Source organism: Epargyreus clarus, unplaced genomic scaffold, assembly GCF_041222505.1.
Source record: "Epargyreus clarus isolate Ecla_fem2 unplaced genomic scaffold, WU_Ecla_fem_2.2 ptg000008l, whole genome shotgun sequence".
Lineage (NCBI taxonomy): Eukaryota > Metazoa > Arthropoda > Insecta > Lepidoptera > Hesperiidae > Epargyreus > Epargyreus clarus.
In genome coordinates this window covers 11813232-11836252 of record NW_027332216.1, presented here as the reverse complement: position 1 = coordinate 11836252, position 23021 = coordinate 11813232, and the positions used below count along the sequence as shown (strand labels likewise).

General features: G+C 34.3%; 1 protein-coding gene across 1 annotated transcript in view; it reads right to left on the bottom strand.

The window, feature by feature from the left end:
- Positions 1–3175: 3175 nt before the first annotated feature.
- LOC140744446 (uncharacterized) overlaps positions 3176–23021 on the bottom strand; it is a 241516-nt gene continuing 221670 nt past the window's right edge. The window contains exon 10 of the transcript XR_012102547.1: positions 3176–3503. The gene's annotated coding sequence lies outside the window, so the exon portion shown is untranslated. The remainder of the gene's footprint in view (positions 3504–23021) is intronic.

The window sequence follows — 23021 nt, the reverse complement described above, 5'->3', positions numbered from 1 at the left end:
AGAGTCGCATATATCATTTCTTTTACCGGTTAAGTCTCAGCTTCACAGGATCTTCCCCCCTATTATTCACAGTTAAGAAGCATTCTCCCGTACCGCATTATCGCGAGAATTTATTCCGTTTTATAATATCTTGCGATATCGTAGTAAATCACAAACGTCGTGGAGAAAACGCAGACCTTTCCTCTTGAGCAGCATTTGCAATATAGAAATTGGTCGAAGGAGAAAAGAAACTTAATATTGGTTGAACAGGTGAGAAACGCGGTGTTTTGTAGAAATATTGTAAGTGGAACTGCTATTTATAAATGTGGTTTAGATATGCTGCTGTTGTTAATACAACTAGAAACGGTTATTTTCCTATAAGTTAGTTAGTTAGGTTAGGTTAGGTAGTTGAGGTTAGGTCGCTGCTTGTGTAGATAAAAAATTCTCGTGTTATGAATCCACTCTGATGTCTTTTGAGATTTCGTCTCTACGTGAAAAATCTCAGGAATTGGCTCTTTACATTTAATAAACCAGTTAAACACTGAGTGATAGACAACGTGAAATGATCTATATCATCAGGCATGACAATTATGTACAGATTTTACCCTATAACGTATATTAATTGATACATTATCGAAAATATGTGTCTCATTGTAAAAAAATTGAAGACGCAAATGTACTTTGTTTGTCATAGTTTTAATCCATTAAAGATCTAACATAAAATCATATGCATAGTCAATTATTACTCCACATAAAATCGGTCTGCATATGCATGCAGAATAATGTTCAACAATATGCCACCGGTGAGCCAAACTGCAGCAGTAATCTGTTTATATTATCGTATAGTTATTGGCTCGGATTAAGCCGTAGTGTCATCGGTGTCGCATATAATATGCATAGTGACGCATATTGGTCGCATCTAGTTAACTACTTCGTCGGTACATGGGAACAGGGCCGGATTTGGAGGTCTCGAGGCCCTACAACAGGGTAGGCCCCTAATTATTTTCCAAATAAAAAAAGGTTTTTTTTCAAACATTTTATTCAAAAAATTTGTGCCAAGAAATAAAATAATAATAAACAAAGAGTGTTGTAATTTGTTAAGAACAACTATTCCCGGTAGAAATGAGAAAAAATACTGTTTGAAAAAATATTTTAATTCGCTGATCCGTTGAAATTTGAATGTACCTACCTTTTTCTCTTTTGCGGGGTCCAATCTCTCGTGGAGGCCCCGGGGCCCTACATCAAGCAGAGCCCCGCAAGCGAGATTTCCCGAATATACCCGCATAAGACATTTTTTTATTTTTAGACAAATACCCGCGAGTTTTCGTGGTAAATAGTTGCGTAGTTTAGATCCATTGTCTGTCCTCTATTTTTGTCTAAATGTTCTGCCGAATAGATTCAATATTCACCTCTACAAAAAGACAGAAGATATTAATTAAAACTATTAAAAACAAGTTTGGCAACTTCATAAGGTCCATAAAACCATATTATATAATATGCGCCATGCATGTTATATGCGGAACCGATGACACTACAATGACCACCTATTTGTGTTCAAATCAAAATGTTATCTTTTACAATTTTTAGATCTATTTATTTATATCTTAGTCCAGAGTTTGTAATTCGATTTGTATTTTGCACCAGAAACTCAATATTTCAACAATTTTCAACCTTCATTTTTTATTGTCGTTTTTCACTATATTAAGCGTTCCGTTTGAAATCAGGTATGAGTACTGGAATTCGTGTAATTTTTAATATGAGTTCCGACGTGATATGGCGTAAAGGACTCGAAAATATTAACATACCGTATGATGTATGTACTCGTAAGTAATAATGATTTCATTTCAGTGACATGTGCAAATATACATTTTTTATTGACTTAAACGTTTTATACTATCGAGTTTTATAATATTGTGGTAAGAAGACCTCGGTTTCAGAGCGTTCCAGCTTAGTGCTCAGGGGTAGGTAATCCTATCTGAGGTTAATTACAAATGTCCATGGACGATGGACTGCAAGCGTCTGCTACTCCTATATTATATAAAAAATAGTGTCATATATACTTCCGTTGTGGAATGGAATATGTATGAAAAGGTTGCATCAAAATTATCATGCATCCGGACAGATCCGCGGGCAAATAACCTGGCGTGACGGGAAAAGACTCCAAATGACAGAAAGTGTGGAATTTTTTATGACTTTTGAGAATCTTTGGCATCAGTACAAGTTTATAAAATAAGGAAATAGAGGTAGAAAAATTATGAATTGTACCTTTTTGTCCCTAAACTTCTTTTTTAGATTGATTAGATTAGATGATACTCGTAATTTAAGTGTATCTTCATTCTAGGCCTTATATACTCGTAAGTACTGCTTTTCCACACTAAGGCTTAAAAATATACAAAACCTGTAAAATATACAAAACCTGCCAGACCCAACATATACATACAACAGATAATGTTATACTTATACCAAACTATGCAACATTTAAATAGTATCAAATTGAGTAATTAAAAGTTTTTTACAATCGCAAGTTTTGAGAAAATTGCGGTCGTAACTTTTGAAAAACTTTTCGGTTGTTTATAACCTAGTTTGTGCAATAGCTATTATTTTTGCTTTTTTACGATAAGCAAGTATTGTTATAATAATAGACGTTTCATTTCACTCCATTATTTCATGTCATTTCATGGAAATAGAATTTTCAAGACGTTTTCTAGTGCAGAACTGATCAAATAATGCTAAATTAATAAATTTTGTATTAAGAGTGGTAGAAACCTTGGTTCGAACCCGGGTACATTACAGATTTCCATAGGCGGTAATAGCAACATACCATCAGATGGATTGCATACTCGTTCACTACTAAAATATTATATTGTAAAAAAATAGGTACTTTTAATACAAAGTGTCTTCATATAACAGAAACTTCACTCAACTTCACTTCAACCTCACATACGAGAATCAACTTTATACAGAACAGTACCCTTACCATGAGTTTTCAAAACATCCCACAATTTTACGTTAAGTTTACTCAATCCATTATTCTGTTCTGTTTGCTTCAGTAGACTGAGTAAACGTAACAATAAGTAAGTGCTCAAGTCTTTTTGTCTGCCTCACATGTTCGCAAAAAAGGGAGACCAAATATAAAGCGCCATTTTGTCAATTTAGACATTTAATGTTACGTTACTGACACTGTAGTTCTGTAGCAATACCATGAGTTGGCATAGAAACGCCACTATAGAAATGGTAAATAGAAAACTATTGTCATTTTGCTAGTGAAAAACATAACTACTATCGTTACGGTATTTCTTGACAACGTCTGTCAAATTAATGACTCATGGGACCGAATTTGTATGGCAATAGATCATAATGACATTCGCTAGCGATTTGATTTCGATAGGTTTTTTACGTATCGAGTTACGTCACTACGGATTTTAGTTCTACGAGTAATCACCATAGGCGCTGTACAATTTTTCATACATTTATTTTACGCAGTCGCTAGCGAGTAATACTTTTGTAAACTCATGGTAGTCCTACTGGTACAATCCGGTAGGGGTGCTGATTGGAATTGGTATGGGCAAATACGTAAACAAATACTAAAACAGTCATATTTGTCAAAACGTAAAAACTCATGGTAAGGGCACGGAAGAAATCCATGTCAAAGACTGCAAACTATAAATGTTGTTCATGAATTTTACCTTTGGTATTCCAAACAAAAGTTTTTAAAATGCAAAAAGGGTAGAATCTGCAATGGTATGTTTTGTGATGGAATGGACATGGAATATGGGTTAACGGTGATAGTGTATGAATATGAATGTTCATTCGTACTCTAATTCTTTGCATACAAATACGGTTTGCTGTTCAAAATGCCTACGTTTTATCTTTTTAGATATCCATGACTAAATAAACATAGTCTATGCAATCGTTTATAGGGTACGTTTTATAAATTTCTATATCTTATATATAAAATTCTCGTGTCACGATGTTAGTTACCGTACTCCTCCGAAACGGCTTTACCGATCTTCACCAAATTTTATATGCATATTCAGTAGGTCTGAGAATCGGCTACTATCTATTTTTCCGACCCGTAAGTGATAAGGGTTGTTCACCCTTAACATTTTTTTATTAATATGGCAAAACAACATTTGCCGGGTCAGCTAGTTTCTATATATTATTTTATAGACAGTTTGAGGTAGGATAGTGAGTTTTTTTTGTTTGTACAGATACTGCTAGGTTACTATAGAGTTGTAAGTTTATTATTATAAACATGGTGGATATAATATAGTTAGACCAGAAGCTACTTATTTCTAGGAACAACACCTATTTCTTGCGCAAAATAGATCTTGCGTGTAATGAAAAGGGTGTACACTGGCTGATTGATACTGAAACGAGTAGTAACTGTGATAAACTTAAGATAGAACCCCTTTTTTATAAGGAGTTTGTTACAGATGTCCATAAGCAACAGTGGCCACTTACCATCAGTTGAACTGCAAGAACGTTTGCTACTTTATTCTTATAAAAATAATGTCTATTAATGTTATATTTCACTTTCACATCCTTAACGAAAGTAAATATGTATGTTGTATTATGCCTTTCAATGGTGATCGGCTTATGATCCTCAGATGTAATGTATCAGAAAACATTATTAACGCCTCAGTACAAATTGTGCTTTACACCATACGTCGGTATTTTGTACGTCAATATCCAAAATAAGGGTTTAGGGTATGGCTAAGGGCTTAGGGTAAATGTAAGGGTTTGATCGGATTGGCATGGAAATTGACATTAGTAATTATAATCATTTTTTATTAGTACCTATATCAACATATAGAAATGAAATAAAAGTAGTTACTAATGTCTTAAAAATTTAATCATGTCCAAAATCATTGAAGGGCGTCTCGTATTTATCAAAATATCTTTTCACAGGTCGATCTCCTGTTTTCTGCGATAATACTGATTCTAAAAATATTATAATGGCTTCCGTTCTTGGACTGAAATAAAAAGATATACAAAATGGAAATATATATTATGTCGTCAACCTATTAATGCTGGACGCGGATTTCCTCTCAGAGTGAGAGTGGGAGTGTTGAGAACTTTTTTATACGTCTCTTAGGCATATGGGTTTCCTCACGATATTTTCCTTCACCCTTTATGCAAGTGATAATTAATTTCTAATACATACATTTGAAAAAATGGGTTTCGAACCTCGGACTTTCTGACGGAGAGGTCAAGTTACTAACCATTAGTATCACTTATATAAAATTGCTATAGGGCAGAAATATACAAGGAAATAGTGCCTCCTAGGTGAATCACAAAGGTTTGTGTGATCTTTTTCCGTATTCCGATAGTATTATGTACATAAGGTGGTAGAACCCTTTGTGGTTCAAATGCAAATATATCTAAATATACTCAAAGGTGACTGGCTGACGTAGTGATCTATCAACGCACAGCCCAAACCACTGGACGGATCGGGCTGAAATTTGGCATGCAGGTAGATGTTATGACGTAGGCATCCGCTAAGAAAAGGTTTTGATCAATTCTACCTCCAAGGGGATAAAATAGGGGATGAAAATATTACTTAATAACGCGAGCGAAGCCGCAGGAGAAAGCTCGTAGGTACATAAACTGAGGCTAATATTATTTACCTTATTTGCACATAGCTCATATGCTCCAGGAATTTGAACTTGTTATCCTGTATGGATGTTGCCTTCTTAGGTCCAACCTGCATTTTTTTTAAACAAAGTAAAATACAACCATAGAGATCTGTATTTTATGTTATAGAATGAATATAGAAAAAATTGTGTCACAAATCAAAGCCACTCTTATCTAAACTACTTTTATTAAGAGGAAAACTTTGTTTGTATGTTTGTTTGTAATGAATAGGCTCAAAAACTACTGGACCGATTTTAAAAATTCTTTCACCATTCGAAAGCTACATTATCCACGAGTAACATAGGCTGTATCTTATATGAAATATATTTGATAAATACATTTTGAGGCGGTAAAAAGTTTGCCCGGTCAGCTAGTAAAATATTAATTAACGCTGGTGTTGCCATAGTATAGTTATACCGCCTCACAAATTGTGTAATATTTATAGGTATAGTCATAGTTTTGATAGTTAATTATACTGTATACACAAAATATAATACCTAAAGCAATAAATAAATAAATGATAAACTTTAATAAATAAAAACAAACCTGACTTCTTAAAGGTAACTTTTAAGTCTAGTTCAATCTCACAATTTGTTCAATTGTCAATGTGTCTTGCGATACCTCATACGTTAAGTCCGCTCCACATTCTCGCGAGAATATCGCAAGAATCTCGCGACAACGCGAGAAAAACCCTTATTCGTATAGACTCCACATTCTCGTGTCTCGTGCTTTTCTCGTGCTCCACATTCTCGCGAGAATGTGGAGCGGGCTTTAGAATCTGTCAAGCCGTTCGAGCTGCATGACGTGCCAAAAACTGGGATATACATACATACACTCGAAAAACTCTACCAAAATACTCTAACAAAACTACTCGTAAATTTATTTCGCAGTCCGTCATATCCGCAATCGGGTAATTAAACATTTACTTCCAAATTAAATAAACCAATTCAAATACAAATAACGTATAACTGATATATAACACAATTACTGAAACATTCAACAAGGATGCCAGTTACATTAGGGTCATACCAAGTGTTATCAAGTATATGAATGTGAAACTAAATTTAATTGTCATTCGCAACGCGATGTTAATTACTATATTGTAATTGCATCATGTTAATGACTTCAGGTCATTAACTGCCTTGATTTGAAGTTTAGTATTGTTTACGACTGATCCCTCATTGTTTTAATATGAAGATGCATACAGCATGATTGATGTAGCAGACGAGCATGCAGTGCATCTAATGCTAAGTGGTATTGTCGACATCAGTAATCAACCCCAGATAAGATATCCTGAGCTTCAGATGAGTTGCATTCCTGAGGACTATGTTGGCACACCGTGGATAGGTATGGCGCTTTTTTTTTTTTTTTTTTGTTGACGAGGGGAAACCTTCAAAAGGTACCCGACGCCATGGGAGTGACGCCGGGTTATGTGGGATTTTTACCGCACTAAAACCCCCCGGTGGCCGTCCTCAGCGTTTGGTGGAGAACTCCGGGATCTCCAACGGAACACAACCTCTCCTAACGCGATGCCCTTCTATCGGGCTCTGCCCAGGGGGAGCAATTAACGCTCCTCTCAAATCCCCTGGTGATTACAGCGATATGCGACCACACAAACCGCTGTCCTTCCCGGGGTCGCTTGCTGGACGGTTTGAGCTCCCACTCTTGCCGCCCGCAACCCCGAAAGCCCCTTTTAGTCGCCTCTTACGACAGGCAGGGGATACCGTAGCCCTATTCTGGTCCCGGTACTACAGGGACACAGGTATGGCGCTTATCACAATGGCACACCCATTGTGGCTTGCAACTTAGGTTCCTACGAAGTCGAACCACAAAGAGTTCTACCTTCAACTCATTATAAAAGAGGGGCTATGTTAGATTCCAGATGCAAAAAAAGATGCATTACCTTGAGGATTAATTGAGTAATTTGTAAGTCATTTGGCAATTACACCTACCCACCAAAACGTAAGTAAAGTCAATAAAAACCTACCATCAGAATAATCACACACACTTTTATTCCCAACAATATTCCTTGCATTGTGACATAAATATTTTATTCCTTTACCTCTTAGGTTAGTTATAACTAGTTATTGATATAACTGCTATTTTATCGATATTTTACGAGTGTTGTTAGGAAAGCTATTGGTGTTACATTTTATAGCTAGACTCAGTTTCAGTGAAAAACAAGTTGATAGCAACAGTGTTATGATTAGGCTTGATTGCCGTTTGATATAGTAAACAACTTAATCTTTCAGACCTAAAGGGTTTTATTTTATGTTCTTCTACTGGGCACATGTTTCGCCACAAAGGAAGGATGAAAGATTGATTTTTTTATTAGACTATCTTATATATAAAATTCGTGACACAATGTTAGTTACCGTACTCCTCCGAAACGGCTTCACTGATTTTTACCAAATTTTATATGCATATTCAGTAGGTCTGAGAATCCGCTTCTATCTATTTTTCATACCCTTTAGTATTTTACCCTTTATAAGGGTTGTTCACCCTAAACATTTTTTTATTTATATGGCAATACAACGTTTGCCGGGTCAGCTAGTTGCAATATAATAAAATAACAGACAAGGAAAAACCTAAAACAAAAAAGGATGCAAAAGGAGAATATATACGGTCTACTCTACAATGCCGTTAACTATTGTGGAAAAAAAAGGCGTTTTGATCTTTAAAATTATAAAATTAATAAATTAATTAATTAAATTAATTAAAATTTAAATTAATTATTAAAATTATTAAGTCTATATTTTAAACGCTGGCTAAGTCCCAAAGAATAAAGTTCTTAGATCTTCACTGTCAACAAAAAAACATTTTCTTATTTTGTTCCTAGGAAATAAAGAAAAATAAATGCCTAATTATTACTGAAACTGAAAACCTGTCGGCTACAGCACTAGCCCACTACTATACTTACATGTAAGTATTATCAAAAGTAAAAATATACAAACATAAATATAATTGAAACAGCCCTCTTTTCAAAGTACTCGTAATAACAAACTAAATTATTAGGATTTGTACGAACTAAACAGAAAAAAATAGTTTAATAAAATATAGCTAACGTTAATAAAAAACGAACCAGCCAATGCTATTCCCGGAAGTATTGTATTGTCATTATTTACTCGGTTGTCAACCACGTCTCGTCCACAGGAAAACAAGCGTGATCAAATCGCCATTTGCTGCAATAAAATAAAACTTTAACTCAACTGTCTGTAGTGCACACATTGTAAGACTAACAGTAAAAATAGAGACTATCGGTAAAACGTTTTGAAATAACAATTATAATAATTTTGAAAAATAAAACAAAGTATGCAAAAATTGAAACTTGTTTTTTTAGAAGAAAAAGTGAGAGGACGAGTCATTTGATTTTATAACTATAATAATAAAAAGAAAAACAAACGAATAATACAAAACAGGAGAAATGGAAAATAAAAAAAACACCTCTGTTATTTTGCGTAAATAATTTAATAAAAAATATAGCTAACGCTAATAAAAACGAACCGTCCAATGCTATACCCGAAAGTATTGTATTGCCATTATTTACTCGGTTGTCGACCACGTCTCGTCCACAGGAAAACAAGCGTGATCAAATCGCCATTTGCTGCAATAAAATAAAACTTAACTCAACTGTCTCTAGTACAAACATTGTAAGAATTAGAAAGTAACGGTAAAAACTTTTGAAATAACAATTATAATAATTTGGAAAAATAAAACGAAGTATGCAACGATTTAAACTTGATTTTAGGAGAAAACGTGAGAAGACGAGTAATTTGATTTTTATACCTAATAATAAGAAGAAACAACCGAATAATGAAAAAAACAGGAAAAATGAAAACCATTTAACAAAAAAAAATAGCTAACACTAATAAAAACGGACCATCCAATGCCATTCCCGGAAGTATTGTATTGCCATTATTTACTCGGTTGTCAACCACGTCTCGTCCACAGGAAAGCAAGCGTGATCAAATCGCCATTTGCTGCAATAAAATAAAACTTTAACTCAACTGTCTGTAGTGCAAAGATAGTAAGACTTAACAGCGACACAGTATACTGTAGTTGAAATAAATGCTTAAAGTTTGGAAAACGGAATAATATCAATTGATACAGAATTATTATATGAACAAAAATACTGATTGCCTAAAATTAAGTCTCTTTCAAATCAATTAGAGGAAAAAACGACACCTAAATTTTGGTAATCTGCCAAGCGTCTAGGCTGAAGGGCGTGCCATATAATAAGACATACATAGGTTGGTAAGTACATACATTCGCTTGAAAAACAGTAGTTGAGTTAAAATAAATTTTCGAACTTAAACTAAATGAGAAGCAGAAAATCTTTAAAGCCATTCGCAGACAAAGCCGTGGTCCAAGTCTCGTTTCTAACAACAGTACTCGTATTACTGTTGGTAGTATAAAAACTTAAAGGAAATAGATGAGCTGCCGGACAATATTTCCATTACCGAGCTGTCAACGTTCAAGATGGACGTAAGACCTTATCAGAGGGATCTTCACTTGACTTAACTTTAGGTATTCGAACGAATTTCGATGTATTGTAATGGATATAATTGTATTGTCATTTGAGCGTCCAGCGTCGCTTCGCCTGATTACACTTCTGAATTATTTTACATAGGATAACTAATTCTTTTTGAAATGAAAATATTTGAAGGTGGTAGAACCCTTTGTGGTTCGACTCCGGCGTCACCGCCGCCACACCTATTTCTACCTAATAACAGCAGTGTTAGGCGCTGCTGTGTTCCGTTTTGAAGGGTGTGGTAAGGGAGACAGACTTTTCCGAGGCGTTCCAGCTTAGTCCGCAGGGGTAGCGGTGCATCTGTGCCCGACCTCAGTTAGGAATATCTAATCCTATCTGGGGTTGATTACAGATGTCCATGGGCGGCAGTAGCCATTTACTATCAGCTGGACTGCAAGCTCGTCTGCTACTCTGATATTATATAAAAAAAATCCTCTGCCGTTTTGTATTCCACTCTTAAGGCCTGGCCACACAGAACGAGTATTCTAGCGCCGCGCTAGGGCGTCAATGCTAGAAGTAAATCCTAGCGCCCGGCGTATCGCCCACACAGAGCGTACGTGTACGCGCGTACTCGTACGCTCGCGCGTAATTTTTCCCACATAATGTCGCTTGTCCGCAAAGCTCTAAAAATACAACGCCCAGAGACAAGAACGCCTAGCGCCGCAACAGTACCCTTACCATGAGTTTTTACGTTTAGATAAATATGACTGTTTTGGTATTTGTTTACGTATTTGCCTATACAAATTCCAATTAGCGCTTCATGTTTTGTCTCTCTTAAAAAATACTTGAGCACTTACTTATTGTTAAGTTTACTTAGTTTACTAAGCAAATGGAACAGAATAATGGTATGAGTAAGCGTAACGTAACATTGTGGGATGTTTTGAAAATTCGTGGTACAACACAACTCGGCGCTAGAGCGCGGCGTTAGAATATTCTTCTAGCGCTAATGCCTAGCGCGGCGCTAAAATACGCGTTCTGTTCGGCCAGGCCTTTAAAGTTAAGATAATACGAGTATCTCCGCGATTGCCTAGCTTGAAGCAGTTCCTCCTTTCGGTGGAAGGGTACGGATGTCGGTTGACTTACGTGTATCAGGTGACAATCTGAGTCCTAAGGTATCAAGTAGAATTACTTCTATGTGGAGTTGGTCATAGATGTTCATTGGTGACAGTGACTACTCACCATCAGGTAGACTGAATACTTGTTTGTTACGTTACATTTATCATACTTGTTTGATTGACCGATGTACCACCAGAAAATAAGAACTAAACCACGGAGACCGAACGGGATCAGGTCCGGACCCGTACCCTTACCATGAGTTTTCAAAACATCCCACAATTTTACGTTACGTTTACTCAATCCAATATTCTGTTCTATTTGCTTCAGTAGACTGAGTAAACGTAACAATAAGTAAGTGCTCAAGTCTTTCTGTCTGCCTCAATATCCTCAAATATAAATAAAAAATACGTGTGGCACTCGGAGACTGCCACGGTAAAGCTATTGCATAGCATTTTTTATGCTATGAAAACGTTCAGAAGGAATTTCAGAAAGACAATATATTTTTCCATAATCATCAACATTAATACATCTTTATCCACTATTTTATCATATCTCCATTATATAAGACATTGCAAATATCAGCTGACATTTCATAACTCCAAGCAAGACATGAACATTCTAAAATATAAAATAGAAAAGTATTTAATAAGAGACGTAAAGTATTAAGAAACAGCAATATAAATGGATCAATGCATCATCGCATTGATCCATTTATATTGCTGGTTGTTCATATTTAAAACACTTTGTACACAAATTATTTGTACCATAAATCGTAATGGTGTTTTGATTTTGTACTGTCAAGTCTGTCAGTTGTAATTGTACGTTTAAAAATTACAAACACTCTTTTACGTTATTTTATTAATCCAGAATTCAACATAGCTTATGTTGATAAAATATATTATTTGGATAATGTGGTAATATAATTTTGAATTTTATAATGGGAATATAAAATATACTTCACGCAATTTTAAGATTTCCGCACGGATTATAAAAAAATGTGTATTACTGCCATCTGTGTTGACGAATTAAGGTAATCAAATAAAATAATAAGGAATGTAAAATAATACTTTATTCAATTATATCCATATTTTTCTATTGACAGTCAACAACTCGGTTACCTGGAGACTTGATATCCAACAGTCCTCCACCGCTATTTTCACTTACACCACCAGGGGCGCCGGCAGCATTTGGTCAAGGTGACGGCGCACCAGTATGCCATTTTCAGTTCTGACTTCATAATGGAGTCTACCTAATCTTCGGATGACGACTCCGAACTCCCATTTAACTCTTGGGTTGGTGTAACTGCGGACTTGTACCTTATCACCTTGTCCGAACTCCTTCGTTGGCGGTGCATTGTAATGTAATCTGGATAGTGGGGCGGATTTCTTAAATAAGGCATGCATATAGGTTCTTACCTCTCTGTCGAACATTAACAGATAAGGTGATAACCCTTTTGTATTAGGTGTACGTCTCAAGCGTGCCTTGACAGTTAACAGTTTATCAAATAAACTTCCGCTCTTGCTGATATAAAAGAACATTCAGGTATTAGCCGATTATTTTCTTTTTGTACATTCAAAAATTTACATTTTAGTTTTGTATATATTTCTTCAAATTCGTACCTGTATTTTATTTCCTCTTCAAAATTTTCTTCTTCTGTTAGCCATTCAATTTTTTCTTGAATTGCGTAGAATTTGTTCAAATTTTCTTGTAAAGAATTCAGTCGTATATTTATTTCTTCATTGTCAATTTTTTCTATTCCCGAAATGTAATTTTCGGTTCGTTTCATTAACCCACGTAATGAGGCTCGTATTTTCTTATTGTTTTTTAGTTCATTCGACATCTCGTCGCCAATATCAAATTAAATAATAAGGAATGTAAAATAATACTTTATTCAATTATATCCATATTTTTCTATTGACAGTCAACAACTCGGTTGCCTGGAGACTTGATATCCAACAAAGGTGTTATTCATTTTCGTTACGGAATTTCTCGATTCGGTCGCCGCGCTCAAAGCCCGCGATAAAAGCTATGTAATAGCTTAAAAAAGTCTCTCTTTTTTCTCTTCTAAACATAAAGCGCCATTTTGTCAATTTATACATTTAATGTTACGTTACTGACACTATAGTCCTGTCCTGATACAATCCGCTAGGGGCGCTGATTGGAAATTGTACGGGCAAATACGTAAACAAATACCAACACAGTCATATTTGTCAAAACGTAAAAACTCATGGTAAGGGTACAGTTCGACTCGTACATTATCAATTTTCCTTTGAAAGCTGATAAAAAAGCCAGAATATACCGTTAATTAATGAGTAACGAACAAAATAGACGATAAAACGAGATCTCATTACAACGTTGTTTAATATGCACTTGGTTATTTCAATCCCGCATCCAAAATATAGGGATGTGTAGTGTAAACATAATCGATTTCCACAATAATCGATTATTTTTGTGTGATATTTGTAAGTAATGGTTTTATTAAATAATTAAATAATAGATTTTACTGAAGAGATTATTTATAATTAATCGATTATGTGATCGACTATAATATGAGAGCAAATTTCGAGACGACGATTTTTTAGGGTTCGTACCCAAAGGGTAAAAACGGAACCCTATTACTACGATTTCGCTGTCTGTCCGTCTGTCCGTTTGTCCGTCTGTCACACTAAATTTTTACAGAATTAAATTTTTACAGAGGATGCAAAACGGTGGCAGCTATAATAACAAATACTAAAAATAAAATAAAGTTGAATATTAAAGGGGGTCTACATACAACTAACCGGATTTTTTCGTCATTTTTAGATCTAACTGTTAAACCGTACTAGGAAAACGGTTGAATTCTTTACAATCCGTTTACTACTATAACTATATAACTGGTTTTATAATAAATACAAATAAGAACCATAAAACATATTTTAATATCCTTATTTTAATTTTATTATACGTTGTTTACGTATCATTTTTCATCACCCCAACGCCATCTATATTTTTGTACCATAAATAGTTATGTCACACAAAAATAGATGTGTTTGGGGCAATAATACTTAGGTATTATTGAAAATTATAAAATTAATAAAAAAAAGTAAAAAATAATGAACATTTGGTGTGTGCATGCAACTCCATGTTCGACTCGTACCTGGCGAATTATTTACACTGGGATCATCACATTACACTGGGATTCTTGGCGATCTTCTTTTTTCCCTTTGCTAATTTTGAATTCAGTGTCGAAAATTACCTAATTATTAATCGATTATTTCCACTAAAATAAACTTTTTTCAAATGTTTAATCATTCTTATTTATTTATTTATTAATTTAGTCAATTAGTACGGATTACTCCAATTACAGTAATGAACAATGATTGATAAAAATTACAATTTGAATAATTAACATAACATTAAAATACATAATAATAATAAAAACATTCTAATCGATTTATTTTCAGGAAGAGAAAAATATTATTAGTAGTCGATTTTTATCATTCGCTGTCACTTCCCTACCAAAATCTAGGACAGTCAATATTGTTGAAGTAATGGAATACTTAACCAGCGAAGATTGGAGAAACGGGGAATTAAATAGCTAGGAGATATTTTTAATCTTAAAATTGTAATAACTTATTTTAGAAAGTATTTTTAACTTCAAACATTCTGTAAAGCACTGCTGTATTCGGTAAAGGATATGGTATGGGAAACACACTTATGTAAATTGTGTCAATTTTGTCTTCAAGGGTAGCATGGCTACTGTGGCCGACTCCAGGGGGGTTACTATCATATCCTAAAACAATATTATTTTAGTCATACTTTTACTTTGTTTGCAGAAAATTTAACTTTTTAAGCAAAATATGACAATTTCAGTTGGTTTTATACAAAGGAAGCAATACAAGCGAAAAATTAATAAGGGCTTAAGTTTGTTCAACTGTGTATGACGGAATATTTTACTGTTTTAGGGAGGAAATAAAACTTTCCTGAACTATGCTGCCCTGCTAAGCGCAAAAGCGGTATCTCAAAAAAAATCGTAAAATTGATTTTTATGCCATCGGATAGCTTTAAAAAATACGCATCTACTGGACTAAGCCATTTAGCACTATCTTGTTCAAAACGTATGAAAAAACCTTAAGAAAGATTTTTCTATCTCAGTTTTACCATATATCACTAAGGGTGTTAGAGGTATATTAATATTACGTAGGCAACCAGCCGCAAATTTAAATATCGCTAAAATTCTTAAATAAATACACAACTTTTGCTTAGCCGATAAGCGGTAAGTAGGATGAGTAAAATCAGTAATGAGTTACCCAGTGATTTGACAATCAGTGCGATGCATAAAGACTTTTTAGAAAAAAATCCGTCTTGCAAAGTATCTTACGATAAATATCGAGAAGTAGTCGCAGAATTAAATATTTCTTTTGTAAAGCTTGGCCACGAAGAGTGTGAGGACTGTGAAGAGTTCCGTTTACACGATGATACACATACCAAAGAAAACCTTAAAGAAGACTGTCTAGGTTGCACGAAGTGGAAAAGTCATAACAAACGGGCATACATGTCCAGAGAGCAGTATAAATTAGACAGTGAGCTAAATGAAACTGATACTGTTGTATATTCTGCTGATTTACAAAAAGTTATCATGCTGCCCAGGATAGACATGTTCAAAACTGCTATTTTTACTCATAGGATAGTGGTTTACAACGAAAGTTTCGTGCCAACTGGTCAAGGCCGAAAAGATTTGAGTGTTTTTCCTGTACTATGGTATGAAGGGTTGTTTGGACGTTCCAAAGCCGAAATTATAAGTGCATACTATCAATTTTTTATTTTTCATCGGGATAAAAAAAATATCATACTATGGGTTGATAATTGTTCCTCCCAGAACAAAAACTGGACGTTTTTTTCTTTCTTAATTTATATTATAAATTCTAAGGATATCAACGCCGACAAGATTGTCATCAAATATTTTGAATCCGGCCACACCTTTATGTCAGCTGATAGTTTCCATCATAGGGTAGAGCTGTCCATAAAACGCATGAAAAACAAAATTTATGATTTCGCAGATTTTTCTCAGGCAGTTAGCACTGCAGGAAAAAATGTAAAACTTAAAGAGATGAACATGCAAGACTTTTATGACTGGGATGATTATACCACACAATATGCACTGTCTCGAATTAAACCGCGTCCATATGTCAGCGAAATGGTTGAAGTTGAAGTTAAAAGAGGCAGTTTTGATATCACCTACAAAACAGGATTCGATCAAAATGCAATTACTGCTAGCATTATAGGAAAAAAAATTTTAAAAAGTCATGTCTTGCCTCCACCAAAAAAGAAAACTGCTCCGGAAGGAATTTCAAGAAACAAAAAAGAAAATATTTTGAAATCTTTTCAAAATATAATACCACAAAATAGAATGTCCTTTTGGAGAGAACTCCCTACTTTTGACTACTAAAATTCCTTCCAAAAACCGTTTGTTTTTAAATATTTTTTTATGTAATTTCAAATTTTAATAATAAAAAAACGTTATATATATACTTTAATTGTTTTTTTTTTCAAATAATACATATTTTATTCGATAGAAAATACATTCCTTTTTGTATACACACATGTTTGAGAAGAGCTAACGAAAAAGCGGTATCTCAATTTTAATTCTATAGTTTACTAAGCGGTGTAACCGTATCTCATGAATAAAGTATATTATTATACATTTTTGATAATTTAACTAATGTGATAACAAATACACCCTATATAATATATAAATAATATTTAACAAATAAAAAAAACTATACATAAAGTATATATATAACTATTTTTACATAACTTCAATTATCTCAAAACTCGCTTTCTTTGAGTTACCGCTTTTGCGCTTAGTTGGGCAGTATGATGGTTTTAAAAGATGGTGGTACGCCCCCAGGTGGGACAATTATAATTATATGGTGTTAAACCATTTACCATCTACATTATAAAAGATATACATACTACGATATAGATACATATACTACATTTGATTTGGATGACTATATCAAAAAACATGCTTCTGGGTTTAATTTCTGGTCAGTCAAACATAAACCAACCATTAAACATAATAAAATTGCATTTCTATACTGGTTCTACGTATTTTAATTTTTCACAAGAAATCCTAGAATGTAGTTGTTCGGAGCAACGCCATTTATCCTACAATTTTGAGATATATTTTCTTGTTTTGTCCGACCTTGTTTACACAATATAGCTTGTTTGCGGGTCAAACTTTATAATGGAAAACAGCTGAAAATTGCAGCATAAATTGTTTAGGTATTTTATTTTACTTATATTTTTGTGTAGTTCTATGAACTTCATGTAAATTCAAATAACCAGGTATATATGTTTACTATTTCCAATAAAAATAGGCTCATATTTGCATCGATCAACGTAACATTAGCGCAAATATTGGATGATTGCGTTTTTCATCAGAAATGGGGTCATTGCCTTATATGTTGACGTGGGCTATTTAATGGGAGCTCAATTTATAATGGTTGATTTGTCTTTTGAAGAATAGTAACTTGATAATTGTAACTGTTGCTTGCTACCATCATCGCAGCATCTCTTCTTCAGGCTAACAAAGAGGTTTTAAAAATATCAAAGTTATTAAAAATACACTTTCATAGTAGTATAGATGTGGGCGCGCCGGTAGGTAGATCTACAATGGTATTTCGATTCAACTAATTTAACCAATATTTATAAAAATATAGTCAAAATAATTAAATGAATAAGCGTTAATGCCACCATAGTAACAATAACACCCAAGCAAAACACCAAACAGTTCAGAGCACCACCGTGCCGTGCCCACTATTGGACAACTTCTGATCTGTTGACAGTTGCGCGCCCCTTTTTTATACAATGATACAGGTAGCCAATTGTTAATACGGAGCGGTAGTTCGAAATTAATATCATGTGATTTTAAAAACGGAATATTTATATATATGAAATGAAGCATTCTCCCACACGGCCATTCTGACGAGCAGCCGTTACGGCTCGCGAACAAAAGTTTAAAAAAATCAAAAAATATAATATTAAAGAAGTGGATAAACTACTTTAGATTCGCGGATAATATAGTCTCAATTTTAACCACAGAAGCCAAATCTCATGGTACACAAAACACGTAACTTTAATTGGTTAACCCCATAACCGGTGTCTAATAGTGTAAATAAATGGTCGTGTCACATGAAAAGAACTGCCAAATCACATGGCTGATGTCAAGTCACATGACATCATAAATTCGCTAAGTCACATAGCTTACGTACATAATTGATTATTATCTGAAAAGAATTGCCAAATCACATGGCTGATGTCAAGTCACATGACATCATAAATTCGCTAAGTCACATAGCTTACGTACGTAATTGATTATTATCTGAAAAGAATTGCCAAATCACATGGCTGATGTCAAGTCACATGACATCATAAATTCGCTAAGTCACATAGCGTACGTACATAATTGATTATTTCCTGAAAAGAATTGCCAAATCACATGGCTAATGTCAAGTCACATGACATCATAAATTCGCTAAGTCACATAGCTTACGTACATAATTGATTATTATCTGAAAAGAATTGCCAAATCACATGGCTGATGTCAAGTCACATGACATCATAAATTCGCTAAGTCACATAGCGTACGTACATAATTGATTATTTCCTGAAAAGAATTGCCAAATCACATGGCTAATGACAAGTCACATGACATCATAAATTCGCTAAGTCACATAGCTTACGTACGTAATTGATTATTATCTGAAAAGAATTGCCAAATCACATGGCTGATGTCAAGTCACATGACATCATAAATTCGCTAAGTCACATAGCGTACGTACATAATTGATTATTTCCTGAAAAGAATTGCCAAATCACATGGCTAATGTCAAGTCACATGACATCATAAATTCGCTAAGTCACATAGCTTACGTACGTAATTGATTATTATCTGAAAAGAATTGCCAAATCACATGGCTGATGTCAAGTCACATGACATCATAAATTCGCTAAGTCACATAGCGTACGTACATAATTGATTATTTCCTGAAAAGAATTGCCAAATCACATGGCTAATGTCAAGTCACATGACATCAAAAACATTCGTTAGGGCACATAGCGCACTTAATTGATTATGTCCTGAAAATAATTGCCAAATCCCATGGCACTCGGGTTATTATCAAACATAAACGTGACTGTTGGCCAGACAATCATCGATATGCAAGACAATCCCCATAACATAGAACTTACAATCCACATACCGTTCCAAAGTTCGCAGGTACTCAAGAGAAACACAAAGTTTTTACCAGATTTTTGACTGTCGATACTGTCATTGCTTCACAGGGTTCACAGTCATCTGACATGTTCAAATAGTTTCCTTTCCATAGCACATGTTCTCGTAGTCTGAAAACACATTACATTATATGTATAGTCAATAATTATATACGAAATAACGAGAGAGCTCCGCGTTTCGTTCATGGTTTGAGAGTAAATCTACAGATCTTTTCGTTTGGCTCGCTTAAATCTATGGCATAGTCTTCTGCATCGCCAAACGTACACTGGGTAGACTCCAGATACCCTTGAGAATATATTTCCCGATGTGTAGTTCTTCACGATGTCTTCCTTTACCGAATTTGTTATAATGTGTCTGACTATCTCAGACAGGATTTCTTGAAAATCATTAATGCCTTTTAAGTCAGCTCATTTGACTATGACAGAATTTTATAAGAAACTATTCGAGACCTGCTCAAAACCATGCACGAGTGCTTTTCTTATTTAGAACTGTAAACAAATAAGCTGTAACAAGCATAAAAATAAAAAAGTAAAAGTTAATTTCAAACCGAAAAACCTGATGTCTACAACACAAATGTGTGAAAATAATAATAAAGTGAATTGTCACGTTCAAAACAGTTTTAATGTCAACTTTACATACAGTAAAGAAAATATCAGAGCAGCAAGTACTCCGTGGTCGTTATTCTTAATAAAATAATTAAAATACTATTGCCTTACCATAACATGAGCTATAGTTCGTACCGTTCATGTGATGACGTCAAATGCCAACGAAATAACACTCTGAAGTCCACAGTTACATTACAACGAAAACCAGGTCATTAGACGTAAAAAGTTATTGGAGTCATCCTACCTTCATTATATTATTTACCTTATATCATTTTACTTTTACCTTGATTATTACAATTACCTTCGTTTGTGCGATAGGCATTGCTGCAAACAAAGTCTTTACCACACAATAATGATCACACATTGCAGAGTCCAATTTGACAGTAGTGTATGTACTCTTGTCTCTTTTTCTTTTTGCAGTATTCGATTTTTTCGAATTTTATCAGAACTTGCAGTAGGTATATAATTGCTCGTCCGAACCTGACTTTGACTTATAAATCTGCAAAGATATACATTTTAATTCGTAGAATAACAAACAGCGGTCGAAACAGTATGAACGCAAAATACGAGTAATAACGAATATTTTCTGGTATGAACCGCGAGTTCCAATACAATATCTGATAATAATAGAATTACCTATTTCAATTTAATATAACACATACGTTACAGTATCTGTTATCACCAGAAATTGTGAATAACTTCCAAAAGTTATTGTAATTAACCATTTGCAAGAATAATAAGTATACCTACGAATACCGTTATTTCGTCCCGGATTGATTTATACATAATATTCGCTCACACACAAAAACTTTAAACCAAATTTTAGAAGTAGCAGACAAGCATGCAGTCCACCTGATGGTAAGTGGCTACTGAGGCCCATCAATATCTTCAACACAGCAGAGCCTAACACTACTGTATGGTATTGGTATTGCCGGACCATAAAAGTTTCTACCACATTTATAACCTTTATCTGCTTGAGTGTAACGACGACAAAATTATGAATAGGAGAAAAACACGCCGAATTGTTTCGTATAATATAAACATTGCGTGCGTGAATATTCTGAATTTGTTATATCCACAGCCGTATATCTAGACGTAATGTCGTCATCTGCACAGTTACAAAACTAAATGAAATAACAATAAAATCCTTATGTCAATGAATAAGTAATGAAGACTAATGAAGACTTACCACTGTTAAAGTATTCACTAAAGGTACCAACATAATATAATATCACACGTAAAGTCTAGGATCGTGATGTACGTCATCTCGAAAGGTATTATTTACTATGACACAAAATAAGAAAGAAGATCCAATAACAATTTAAACTACTGTAAAACAAGTTCAAACTTTAAGTTATTATTAAAAATACTTGATCGACTCCGAGCGAGGCTGATGAATTGTCTTTATTAAATTAAACCTTTAAACACATTTGACCGATCAAAATGCTTACAGCTTTGCACCATTATTCTTTACTTCTGCAATTTTTAAAGTGAATAGCAAGTAATAGTTACACATTATGTCACAAAACAATGTGAAAAACACAGAAGACTAAATGTTTATTAATAAGTTATAACTTACGTTAATTCACCTTTGTTTTTTGCCTAGTCCAATACACCATTTGGAGTGATGCGAACGTTACCAAACTCCTTTTCTTCAGCTTTACCTTAATGTATCCTTCGCAAATTGTAACCTTTATCAATAACTTTAAATACACAAATTTGTAAGAGTACAAAGTCGCTTACCGATAAACAACTTACTGACTCACCACCAGAATCTAAATGTTACATTTTCGTTCAATTTTGGTCCACGTCTACGGCCATCACAAGTCAAGTGTTGTTACAAAACCCCCAATAAGCAGCTTTCATTTTAGTTACAGATTCTGGGAACAAGCGCTAGGTAAATATTATTAGATAGCATCCTACTAAAAATGACAAGCGCTGGTTGAGAGTACACCTTTCAATGAGCACAATACATATCTCACTATCACGGTGTTCCAGGTGAAACTAGAAATAAACCTTACGAAATTCACGGGCCATGGAATTGCGATGGCAAAAGTATGCTACCTGATTTATCAAACCTTTTACTTCAATAATAATCTTCATTGTGACTAGTTTTATTTTAAGACTGGGAGTTTATTAAGAATGTTAAATGCATTACAACGAATAAGTACATACAAAAGGGTAGATATCAGAACTTATATTCACAATCGTAAAATATTTTTTTGCAGCGCAATAATTTAAAACAATATGATTGTTATTCATTTACTTATTTAGCATAAGCAAGCATCGACTCTTAAAGAGTTGATATAAGCAACGAAATTATGAAAAGCATAGTTGAAATTACTCGAAGATTTTAAAAACCCAAACCATTTCTAAAAAAATGTCGGTACCTACGAGTGTGATTGTTAAATTTTTCGCGCATAACCAAATATTTTCATATTAGTGATTCTTATAATCTTTAACAACTTTCAAACAGCAAAATCGAAAATATAAAAACCATTGGTTTGATCATACCGGAGCGCCAATCGTTCGCCAATGAGTCTCGGCGCCAATGAGTCTTAATTACGTAGACGGTTAACATGGACGATGCTAACCACCTTCCACCTTCTCAATTTTCATACCCAAGCTTGCGGTACCCAAGCTTGCGGTTGCTTTCACACGCTTGCTAAAATAATGCACATAAAATTATTACAATATTTAGACAAACCGTACACGTTACTCACGCAACCGGTTTCATCATGTGTTTCACACACAGCTCCTCCAATGTCGAAGGCCTTGTCAATATCGCCTCCATTGCGCGTCCCAAACTGTCGTTAGGAGTACAGCCACCATAAATTCTTCAGTTGAACACTTCCTTATACACGCGGTTGATTATCTTCTGTTACCGTTACTTTAAAACTATTACGTAATAAAAGGGCGTATCCTATCCCGATTC